The sequence below is a fragment of the Oratosquilla oratoria genome, chromosome 21, assembly GCF_046742065.1.
Source record: "Oratosquilla oratoria isolate Oo_2021 chromosome 21, ASM4674206v1, whole genome shotgun sequence".
NCBI classification, from domain to species: domain Eukaryota; kingdom Metazoa; phylum Arthropoda; class Malacostraca; order Stomatopoda; family Squillidae; genus Oratosquilla; species Oratosquilla oratoria.
The window spans coordinates 55806309-55818808 of NC_134797.1; the positions used below are offsets into that span (position 1 = coordinate 55806309).

General features: G+C 43.4%; 1 protein-coding gene and 1 pseudogene across 1 annotated transcript in view; one reads left to right on the top strand and one right to left on the bottom strand.

The window, feature by feature from the left end:
* The window catches only part of LOC143037165 (ATP-binding cassette sub-family F member 1-like), a 58106-nt pseudogene extending 55956 nt beyond the window's left edge, over nucleotides 1-2150 (top strand).
* The window catches only part of LOC143036948 (uncharacterized), a 948919-nt gene that overhangs the window by 642139 nt on the left and 294280 nt on the right, over nucleotides 1-12500 (bottom strand). The gene's annotated exons all lie outside the window — the stretch shown is intronic.

Sequence of the window (12500 nt, forward strand, 5' to 3'; positions counted from 1 at the left end):
TTCGTATGATTTATTTTTGATATTTGGAATCAGTTTTGTGGCTCGCCGTTGTACTTTTTCCAGTCTGTCAATGTCTTTAATGAGATTCGGTGACCATACGGAAACAGCATATTCCAAATGTGGACGCACTAACGATTTATATAGCTTGTTAATGAGTGATGGACTTTTGAAATCAAAAGATCGCGCAATCAGTCCCAGAATCTTATTTGCTTTCTCAGAGGCTGAAATACACTGCTTGGATGATTTGAGGTCGTTACTGATAATTACGCCGAGATCTTTTTTACTATCCACTTTTGTTAAGGAATTTCCAAATAACTTTTAATCGTACCTACTGTTATTTTTATACGTATGCATAAGCTTACATTACTTGTGTTAAATTTCATTAGCCATTTTTCAGACCATTGCTGTAGTTTATCTAAAGCTTCTTGAATATCTAATTGGTTTACATGATCATTTGCCACTCCGCACAGTTTTGTATCATCAGCAAATTTGGAAACAGTAGATTTTAGTCCATGGTCTATATCATTTATATATACTATGAATAGAAGTGGCCCAAGAACGGAACCATGAGGAACTCCACTTGTAACATTTTTCCATCTAGAAGTTTTTCCATTTAAAACAACTCTGTTTTCGACCATTCAACCAATTACTAGTCCAACCTAATAGGCTACCACTTATTCTGTGTAAAGCTAATTTAGTAAGTAGTCTTTCGTGTGGGACGGTATCAAAAGCTTTTGCAAAGTGTAGATATATTAAATCTATATTGTTTCTTTTGTCATAATTCGAGATAACTGTGTTGTAGAATTCGAGTAAGTTAGTCACGCAAGAACGTTTCCGTCTGAAACCATACTGGCTATCATTTATCAAACGGTTACTTTCTAAATGATGTTCGATAGCATCTCTGATGATAGTTTCCATTATTTTTCCTACGATTGAAGTCAAACTTATAGGCCTATAGTTATTTGGTTTCTTTTTGTCACCTTTTTTGAATATAGGAGTAACGTTAGCTAGCTTCCATTCTCTTGGGACATCTCCGGATATGATGGATTTCTTGAAAATAATTTCTAATGGAACAACAATCTCATTTTTCATTTCCTTTAAGATTCTTGGATGCCAACCGTCAGGCCCTGGTGTTTTATTAACTTTGAGTTTATCTATACACCTTTTAATTTTTTCTTTTGTTATATTTACCGTAGTAAGTTTGCCCTAGCCTTTCACAGGTTTCAGTTTGGAGTTCACTTTGAGGTGTTTCGTTTACGAAAATAGCTAAAATAATTGTTTAAGATATTACACATTCCTTCATTTGAATATTCAAGTTGACCGTCAGCAGATAATAGTAGACCAATATGATTCCTAACAACCTTTTTATCTCTAATGTAACTATAGAATTCTTTGGGATTCTCTTTGGATTTATCAGCGATGTTCATTTCGTATTGCCATTTTCGTTTTTATTGTCTTTTTTAAATTTCTCTGTATTATTACATAGCTTTGATAGTCATTAGGTGCACCCGAGCACTTATATTTCTTATAAGCCTGTCTCTTTTTAGCAATACATTTTTCAGTTTTTTTGTCGAGCCACTTTGGGCGAGCCTGATTTGGGAGACGTCTGTCCTTAAAAGGAATGTAAGTTTGAATTATCTTAGTGAGCGTATTTTGGTTTATCCTCCCATGCTCACACTATGAAAAACAGGGACTTATCAGGTGGTCAGAAAGCCAGAGTAGCCCTTGCAGAACTCTGTCTCAATGCACCAATGTACTGATTCTTGAAGAACCTACCAACAACTTGGACATTGAAAGTATCGATACTCTTGCTGAAGCCATTCGGGATTATAAGGGAGGGGTAATCATTGTATCTCACGACGAACGACTTATACGCGAAACCGAGTGTATCTTATGGGTCATTGAAGACCAGACTATCAATGAGATTAATGGAGATTTTGATGATTACCGTAAGGAGTTGTTGGGGGCTTTAGGAGAAGAAATCAACAATCCAAGTATTGCTGCCCATCAAGCTGCTGACCTGTAAGTTCTGTCCTGCCTATTGCTTACATGCTTTCTGCTAATATCCTCTTGACACACACACACACACACACACACACACACACACACACACACACACACACACACACACACACACACACACACACACACACACCGTACAAAAAAGAATATAAGGAAAATAGAAAGAATCCAAAGAGCAACGACAAAGATGGCCCCAACACTTTCAAAATTGAGATACGAGCAAAGATTGTCTAAATTAGAACTACCAACCCTGGAACAAAGAAGAGAAAGAGGAGATCCATTGGCCATTTACAGAATCATATGAAAGGTATAGAAGTCCTTGACAAAGAAGACTTATTAAATTGGGATAGAGGAAAAATAAGAGGACATGAAAAACTCAAAAAGGATAGTTATAGAAGAAATCTGAAAAAACAAAACAAATAAGTAATTAAATCCACACAGAGTGGTGGATATCTGGAACAAATTGGACGAAACAATAGTGTGTGCAAAAGCCATACAAGAGTTTAAGAACAAACTAGATGTTGCGAGAGACGAAGACAGATCACTACGAGCATAGTTCCCCTTCCCGTATAATACAACAAGGTAAATACACACACACACACACACACACACACACACACACACACACACACACACACACACACACACACACACACGACTCGGTGGCGCGGTTGGTAGAGTCCCCGACTGTCACTACGGCGGTCCGGGTTCGAATCCTGCCCAGGGATGAAATAATTTCAGTATCGCTGCGCTTCGAGTCGTTACTCCAACTCTCGTCGGCGGGGAGTTGGGTGTGTGTGTGCGTGTAAGGTCACAGCATTACCCATAGATCGGTCATACGAGCTCTGAGCTCTCTTCCGGGAGGGAAATAGCTGTCGATCACGAGTCCAACACGTGATCCAAAGACCATGGCGAATGACACACACACACACACGTTCATACATGCACCCAGCTCGGTGTCTCAGCCTACGTGCACCAACCCCTTCCGTATCGGGTGGTCCTTTTACTTGTCACCACGACTGCCGTCAGGCGATTTTATTAATATATGTGACAGAGCCTCAGGAGCGAGGGTGCCATATCATTTCAGGGCCACAAAAGGCCACCCAGGGCCACACAGGGCCCACAAAGGGCCACAAAGGGCCACCAGGGCCACCCAGGCTCAACCTGAGGAGTTGCGACCCAGTGCATGCTTCAGGGGTCGTATTCGCAAAAGGAAAAGGGGTTGGGTGAAGAGGAGGAAGAGCAAGAAGAGGAGGAAGAAGAAGAGGAAGATAAGAAGGAAGACTGAGGTGAAGAGGAATGTTAAAAGAAGCTTAGAGGAAGATGAGGATTTAAGGAGCAGGAGGAGGAGGAGGAGAAGAAGAGGAAGAGGAGGAAGAAGAAGAGGAGGATAAGAAGGAAGGTTGAGGTGAAGAGGAATGTTAGAAGAAGCTTAGAGGAAGATGAGGATTAAAAGAACAGAGGAGGAGGAGGAGGAGGAGGAGGAGGAGGAAGAGGAGGAAGAAGAAGAAGAGGAGGATAAGAAGGAGGACTGAGGTGAAAAGGAATGTTAGAAGAAGCTTAGAGGAAGATGAGGATTAAAATAACAGAGGAGGAGGAGGAGGAGGAAGAGGAGGAAGAAGAAGAGGAGGATAAGAAGGAAGACTGAGGTGAAGAGGAATGTTAGAAGCTTAGAGGAAGATGAGGATTAAAAGAACAGAGGAGGAGGAGGAAGAGGAGAAGGAAGAGGAGGAAGAGGAGGAAAAAGAAGAGGAGGATAAGAAGGAAGACTGAGGTGAAGAGGAATGTTAGAAGAAGCTTAGAGGTAGATGAGGATTAAATGAACAGAGGAGAAGGAGAAGGAGGAGGAAGAGGAGGAAGAAGAAGAGGAGGATAAGAAGGAAGACTGAGGTGAAGAGGAATATTAGAAGAAGCTTAGAGGAATATAAGGATTAAAAGAACAGAGGAGGAGGAGGAGGAGGGCAAGGAAGATGGTACAGAGATGAAGAGAAGAAGGACGAAGAGGAAGAAGAGTAAGAGAAAGAAGAGGAAGAAAAATAAATATAGAAAGAAAAAGAGCTGATAGAGGAGGAGACAGAAGAAAGATAAAGCGTAAAAACAAAAAGAAGTACAAAGACAAGGAGCAGCAGGAAGAATAGGAGGGGGACGGGAGGAGGAGGAAATAGAGGGGATGGAGAGAAAGAAGAAGGAAGTGGAGGAGGAAGAGGAAGAGAAGGAAGATGAGGATATGGAGGGTGAAGAGAAGAAAGATGAGGGTGAGAGGCAGAAAGAGGAGGAGGAGAAGGAGGAGGAGAAGGAGAAGAGGAGGAGGAGAGGAGAGGAGGAGGAGAGGAGAGGAGGAGGAGAGGAGAGGAGGAGAAGGAAGACGGAGATAAGGAAGGCGAAGAGGAGAAGGAAGATGAGGGTGAGAAGCAGGAAGAAGAGGAGGAGGAGGAGGAAGATGAGGAGATGAGGAGTGGAGGAGGAGGAGAGGACAGGAGGAGAAGAAAGATGGAGGGCGAAGAGGAGAAGGAAGATGAGGGTGAGAAGCAGGAAGAAGAGGAGGAGGAGAAGGAAGATGAGGAAGATGAGGAAGATGAGGAGAGGAGGAGGAGAGGAGGGGGAGACGAGGAGGAGGGGAGAGGAGGAGAGGAGGAAAGGAAGAGGAACAAGATATGAAGAACATGCATGAGCAGAAGTAGACGAAGAAGAGGAAGAAGGGGAAGGAGAAGAGAGAGTCTGAAGAGGGAGGTAGGGTAAAAACGAAAAAGAAAAAAAGAACGATGAAGTGGATAAAAGGAGGATAAGGAGGGGGATAAAGAGGGGGAGAAGGAGGAAGGAGAGGAGGACGAAGAGAAGGAGAAAGAGGAGGGAGAGAAGGACGAAGAGGAGGTGAAAGAGGAGGGAGAGGAGGACATGAAGAGTTGGAAAAGGAGCGAGAGGAGGACGAAGAGGAGAAAAAGAGGGGAGAGGAGGACGAAGAGGAGGAGAAAGAGGAGGGAGAGGAGAAAGAGGTGGGAGAGGAGAACGAAGAGGAGGAGAAAGAGGAGTGAGAGGAGGGCAAAGAGGAGGAGAAAGAGGAGGGAGAGGAGGACGAAGCGGGGGAGAAAGAGGAGAAGGAAGTGGATAAGGAGGGAGAGAAAGAGGAGGGAGAGGAGGACGAAGAGGGGGAGAAAGAGGAGGGAGAGGAGGACGAAGAGGAGGAGAAAGAGGAGGAAGAGGACGTAGAGGAGGTGAAAGAGGAGGGAGAAGAGGACGAAGAGGAGGAGGAAGAGGATGGAGAGGAGGACGAAGAGGAGAAAGAGGAGGGAGAGGAGGACGAAGAGGAGGAGAAAGAGGAGGGGGAGAGGATGAAGAGGAGGAGGGAGAGGAGGACGAAGAGGAGAAAGAGGAGGGAGAGGAGGACGAAGAGGACGAGAAAGAGGAGCGAGAGGAAGGCGAAGAGGGGGAGGGAGAGGAGGACGAAGAGGAGGAGAAAGAGGAAGGAAAGGAGGACGAAGAGGAGGAGAAAGAGGAACAGAAAGTGAACCAGGAAAGGAAGTGTTAGAGTGAGATGAGGAAGGCGACGAGACAGAGGAAGATTTTGAGGAGGGGAAGAGGAGAGAGAAAGAGGAGGAAAAGAGGAACGAGAAAGGAGGGGTCGAGGAGGAGGAGGAAGGTCTGGAAGGGGTGACAGAGGAGGAGAGAGAGAAGGAGGATGAAAAGAGGAAAGAGGAGGAAGAGGAGGAGGAGGAGGAGGAGGAGGAGGAGGAGGAGGAAGAGGAGGAGGAGGAGGAGGAGGAGGAAGAGGAGGAGGAAGAGGAGGAGGAGGAGGGTCTGGAAGGGGTGAAAGAGGAGAAGAGAGAGGAGGAACAGGAAAAGAGGAACGAGGAGGAAGGAGAAGAGGAGGATGAAGAGTGCCTGGAAGGGGTGAAAGAGGGGGAGAACGATGAGAAAGAAGAGGAGGATTGGGAAGAGGAGGAGAAAAATAGGAACGAGGGGGAAGGGGAGGAGGAGGAGGGAAAAAGGAACGATGAGGAAGGGGAGGATGAGGAGGAAGAAGGTCTGGAAGGGGTGAGAGAGGAGGAGAGAGAGAGAGGAGGAAATAAGAAACGAGGAGGAAGGGGAAGAGGAGTAGGAGGAGGAGGAGGAGGAGTAGGAGGAGGAAAGCCTGGAAGGGGTGAGTGAGGAGGAGAAAGAGGAGAAAGAAGAGGAAGATCGGGAGAAGAAGGAGGAAAAGAGGAACGAGGAGGAAGGGGAGGAGGAAAAGAGGAACGAGGAAGAAGGGGAGGAGGAAATAAGGAACGAGGAGGAAGGGGAAGAGGAGTAGGAGGAGGAGGAGGAGGAGTAGGAGGAGGAAAGCCTGGAAGGGGTGAGGAGGAGAAAGAGGAGAAAGAAGAGGAAGATCGGGAGAAGGAGGAGGAAAAGAGGAACGAGGAGGAAGGGGAGGAGGAAAAGAGGAACGAGGAAGAAGGGGAGGAGGAAGAAGTTCTGGAAGGGGTGAAAAGGAGGAGAAAGAGGAAAAGAAAGAGGATGATCGGGAGGAGGAGGAGGAGGACCGAGGAGGAGGAGGAGGAGGAGGAGGAGGAGGAGTATGCGCATTTCTGCATTCAATGTCAACCCTGACTCACTCGAGCATTTTTCTTTTTCTTTTTCTGGAGCGGGGGAGGGGGGGGGGTTTGAAGGACCCGCGCGAGGCTATCGGGGTACACGTTTTTTTTTCGTCCAGCGTGCCTGACGCGTTTCAGACCCGTTCTTCAGCTGAACAAAAAGTTTTGTTCTTCAGAACATCGATATCATCCCCTTCGCCAAGAGAACATTAATAAATTATTTTCTTCTTACTAGCATCGGAAATTCTTATTCACCTGAAGAGTGAAGTGAGTGTGAGTGAGTGAGTGAGAGTGAGAGATAGATAGATAGATAGAGAGAGAATGTGTGTGTGTGTGTGTGTGTGTGTGTGTGTGTGTGTGTGTGTGTGTGTGTGTGTGTGTGTGTGTGTGTGTGTGTGTGTGTGTGTGTGTGTGTGTGTGTGTGTTTGTGTGTGTGCGCGCGCGCGCGTGTGTGTGTGTGTGCGTGTGTGCGTATGTGTGTGTGTGTGTGTCTGATTTAGTAGCCGCTAGTGCTAGCTGCAAGTTAACTTGCCCGGCAAGTAAGTGTTCACACAACCGTTTGGAGGCAAGTTGACTAGCTTTCCGTTCACACTGGGCAAGTAGAGGGATAGTTTACAAGTCGCCAGCACTAGCAATTACTAAACTAGCCCCGTATCAACGAGGCTTTACTCCTGTCGAAAAAGTGATGTGCTTGAGAGATATTGTCCTGGCCATATCTTAAGCCCCAGTCACTCTAAGCTTACAACCTGTTTCCGACCATCTTCGACCGAAAATCAAGCGATCGGTCGGCGACACAAAACCTATGCAAGGAGCTGAAATGGGAAAAAGTTTATGTGGTTGATTAGATGAAAATATATGTACTGGGGACTATTCAGTGTGTGTCGTAATATACCTATGTATATATCGATCTATCTATTTATCTATCTTATTACTGACTACCAGCGACTTCCAAAGACTACCTGCAACTGGTCGGCGACCAACTGGTCACCGGTGGTCGAAAACAGGTCGTAAGCTTGGTGTGACTAGGCCCTTGATGGGGGAATCACTGAAGTTCACCAAATACATACTGTTTGCAAACCTCTACTTCCTATATGTTGATGGTACTCTTTCAGCACGTGAAGTAAACACCTATCAACCTAATCCTTTCAGATGTCAGGCTACGTTATTTCAATGTTCTTTTTCGGTATGGCTGCCGCCAGGTGATTTTATTAATCTCTGTGGCGCTCCCGTCCTCGATAACAAAGGCAACATATGCTATATCTAGAATTCGTCATTGCTAGAGGGCTTATTTTGTCTTATTTCGTGTCCCGTCAACCAGGTGGCGTAATCGGAAGCATGCTGGTCTCGTATTCGCTTAGTTGTGGGTTCGAATCCCGCACTCCTTTCTCCTTCCCAACGGTGACTGTTACCTGCCCCAAGTGCATGACAGGTTAAAGGTGACGGCTTCGGCCGCAGCTACTCAGCGTTTCTTGGCGTAGGCTCCTCACCTCCTTATTTGTGGCACCAGTGCCAAGACCTCAAACTAATTCAGTTTCGGCGGGAGACTCTGGCAGTGTAGGAGTCGACCGATACCTATGTCCCATTGGGCACAACTGCGCTTATTGTCCGTCAATCACGTTTTCAATGACGATTAATTATCAACTCTCTTCACAGGAGATCTATCGCAGCGAATGTTACGCGAAGAAGGAAATGAACGTCAGTAAGCGTCTCAGGTTCGTCTTTCACCAAACAAGAACAAATATATGCAGAGTCCACTAGGAAAAGGAAAAACACACGGAGTCCGAGCGCTTTCGTGATATATTCACATTATCAAGGAGTACACAAGAACAAATATCTGCGACAATGCTCCTTTTCTCCGTCTCCCACCTTTTGTCTTTTTCAACCTCCCACAAGTCCACTCCCCCCCCTGAATCCCGTCTCCCCCCACCATATCCACCCATGAAGCTTCCCGACGTAGGTTCCCTTCCCCTTCCACTGGGGATTCTGAATCCCGTTCCCGTTCGATCATATGATAAAGACTGTCATTTTGATGTGTCTCATAGGGCTTGGTGTCCCCTGCATCCCTTGCCAGGCTCATTTTATGTGTGTGTACTGTATATATATATATATATATATATATATATATATATATATATATATACATATATATATATATATATATATATACATATATATAATCAAAATGCTGACATGTTTTTTTAACGATGGTGGCGAAAGAAACGAGGAGATAGTTGGAGAATTTATTGCTGAAGTTTCGACCTCACAGTGTCTTTATCAAAGCTTACAACATTTGGTCACAATCGGACAAGGTATACACACATTGTCTTCATCTCTCAGGCCACCTGGGAGAGCTTATATACCGGAGTTTTATTATTTTCAGAAATTATTACATGGCTAGTAGGTTTTGCCAGGTATGCAAAACCTTCTCCATTATTTATGTTTTCATTGATATTAATATAAGCAGCTTTAATTGTTTTTCTCAACCGTTTTGTAAATCCTTTATCAAAAACAACAGCATTATTCTCGAATATTGGATTTACAAAAAGGGTGAGAAAAACAACTGAAGCTGCTGATATTAATGTCAATGAAAACATAAATAATGGAGGTTTCGTATGCCTGGCAAAACCTACCAGCCGTGTAATAATTTCAGAAAATAATAAAACTACGGCAATAATCTTTCCCAGGTGGCCTGTGAGATGAAGGCTGTGTGTATATTTTGTCCGACTGTGACCATATGTTGTAAGATTTGATAAAGACACTGAGGTCGAAACGTCAGCAATAAATTCTCCTACTATTTCTTCGTTTCTTTCTTCATCATCATTATATATATATATATATATATATATATGTATATATATATACATATATATATGTATGTATATATATACATATATATATATATATATATATATATATGTGTGTGTGTGTGTGTGTGTGTGTGTGTGTGTGTATGTGTGTGTTGTGAGAGAGTGTGAGGGGGTGAGGGAGAGGCAGAAGGAGAAAGATAGAGCTAGGAGAGAGGTATAGAAGAAGAGAGGAAGTGAGGAAGAGAGGAAGAGAGAGAGAGAAAGAGAAGGATGACGAAGAGCACAGGTCTCACTGACCCCAAAGCTAACATGAAGACCTCTATATATTTTTTTCTGGTTAGAAATGGACAACCTCTTTCAGAATATTTCCGTCACTGTATCGAAATGGTTTGAAGGGACAACGCACACCGCACTCACCCTTCTCCCTGACACTGACCTCGTCTGACTCCCGTCTGAAGTTACTCATCTATGCACATGTCACGTCACGGCGACCTGGGTGCCACATTTGTGTCATACGACATGGCGAGCTATGAGTCATATCTACACTGAACGAGGTCAGCCCTGGCTGTCGTAACACACAGGGCCAAGGTGTCCAAGCACATCCTGACGTATTAAATGAGTTCTCAGCCGGAGAGGGAAACTACGCGAGTGTTAAGCTCAAGAGGCGAATATTGTCTCAATGTTCCATCAAGAGGAAGAAGAGTCCAAGAATTGAACCGAGGCCGTCCTGCCGTGTGTGTGTGTGTGTGTGTGTGTGTGTGTGTGTGTGTGTTTGTAATCTTATGTACGTGTGTAATTTTATGTAATTCACCATGGTCTTGGATCACGTGTTGGATTCATGATCGACATTATTTCCCCTCCTGGAGGAGAGCTCAGAGCTTATATATAACCGATCTATGGGTAATGCTGTGACCTTACACGCACACGCACACTCAACTCCCCATCGACGAAAGTAAGAGTAACGACCCGCAGCGCAGCGATACTGGAATTATTTCAGACCTAGGCTTATTTGAACTCGGACCGCAGTAGCAGCAGTTTCGAACGCTACCACTGCGCCGTCATGTGTGTGTGTGTGTGTGTGTGTGTGTGTGTGTGTGTGTGTGTGTGTGTGTGTGTGTTCGTGTGTGTATGTGTGCGCGCGTATGTGTGTGTGTGTGCGCCCGTGTGTGTGTGTGTGTGTGCGCGCGTATGAGTATGCACGCATGAGTACATTCACAGGTTTGCAGGAATATAAATGCACGTGTGAGGGAACAGTGATATTACACATATACATACATATATAACAATAAATATGTGGTGCATATACACGACATTTATCTTCAATTCAAACATAACCGGTGTATCCACAAAAATAAAATAAAATAAGATAAAATAAATTTATTAAAATAACAGAATAAATAGATAAAATAGAATAAAATAAATTAATTAAAATAATAGAAGCGGTAGGGGAAAGGGCGGGAGGTAGGAGTACTCTCTTCACCCATACTTGAAACTGATTAATTATGTATTGAAAAGCGGGAATAAAGTTTACACAAGAAAAGTTAAAACAATCAATAGTTTAAGTTCAGGTACATCATTATTCTCAAATGAATATTATATATATATATGTATATTTATGTATATATATATATATATATATATATATATATATACATATATACATATACTTACTCTTACTCTTAATCCGCTGGTCCTCGGGCCACTTGGTGATCCATAACCGCTTTTGAAGTGTCTCGCCATGTCTTTCTGTCCTGTGCCACCTCCTTCCATTCTCTTGGTTCTATTCTGTATATCTGCACATCTTCTTCAACGCATCTCCTCCAGTCTTTTCTAGGTCGTCCAAGTGGTCGTCTTCCACGCACTCCACTATTGAGCACTTTCTTTGGCCATCTATCTTCTAGCAACCTTGTGACATGTCCTGCCCATTTCAATCTTTCTAATCTTATTACATTTTTAATATGAGGTTGTTTTGTTTGTTCTCGAATTTCCCAGTTGTGTCTTATCCTCCATTCTTGCATTTGGTTGTCATACACGGGTCCTAAAATTCTCCGTAAAATCTTATTTTCAAGAACTTCAAACTTCTTCTCCATAGCTTTTGTAAGGGCCCATGTTTCGCAGCCGTACAGTATGACTGGTCTCACTATTGAGTTGTACAGTCTCAGTTTTGTTGTTCTTGTTATTGACCTTTTTTTTTTTAAACAATTCTATTAGGCTATAGTAACATCGATTTCCTGCTCCGATTCTAGCTTCCACTTCCTGTTTCATTCTTCCGTCATTGGTCACCTTTACTCCTAAGTATCTAAAATTTTTAGCACTCTCTATGTCCATCCCCGCAATCTGTACCCTATCTGGCAGATTAGACTCTCTTGCTACCTTCATTATCTTTGTCTTGCTTTCTTGAGTCCAACATTTTCTTCAGCTTCTTTAAAGAGCGCCGCCAGGTTTTCCATTTCTGTTTGATTCTCTATCATGATGTCAATGTCGTCAGCATATGCTAGTAGTTTTATGGTTATATCTTCCAATTTCATTCCTTCGTCTCTCCTATTCATACTAACTCTCATTATTTTTCCATTGCCAGATTAAATAACAGTGGTGACAGTATGCATCCTTGTTTTAAGCCATCTCCTATCTAAAAAGGTGATGTAGTTTTACTCCCACATCTCACTACGCTATATATATATATATATATATATATATATATATATATATATATATATATATATATATATATATATATATATATCCACTCTTGAAGGTATTCTTGGTGACTCTGGGCCGTAGAGGAATAAAAAAAACCACCTTTCTGATTTATTACATAAAACAGAGTCAATACCATATTAAGAAAATGGCCTTTCTTGTCTGGAATGAGTTACTGCGTCCTACCTTTGGTTGGTGTGTGTGCGTGTGTGTGTGTGTGTGTGTGTGTGTGTGTGTGTGTGTGTGTGTGTGTGTGTGTGTGTGTGTGTGTGTGTGTGTGTGTGTGTGTGTGTGTGTGTGTGTGTGTGTTTGTTTCCGCCCCTAAACAAATTCTTATTGAAAAGGAGCCTATGTTGAGGAGTAAAACGTAAATTGAGTTGGTTTTCTGTGTTAGGTGACGAATTGT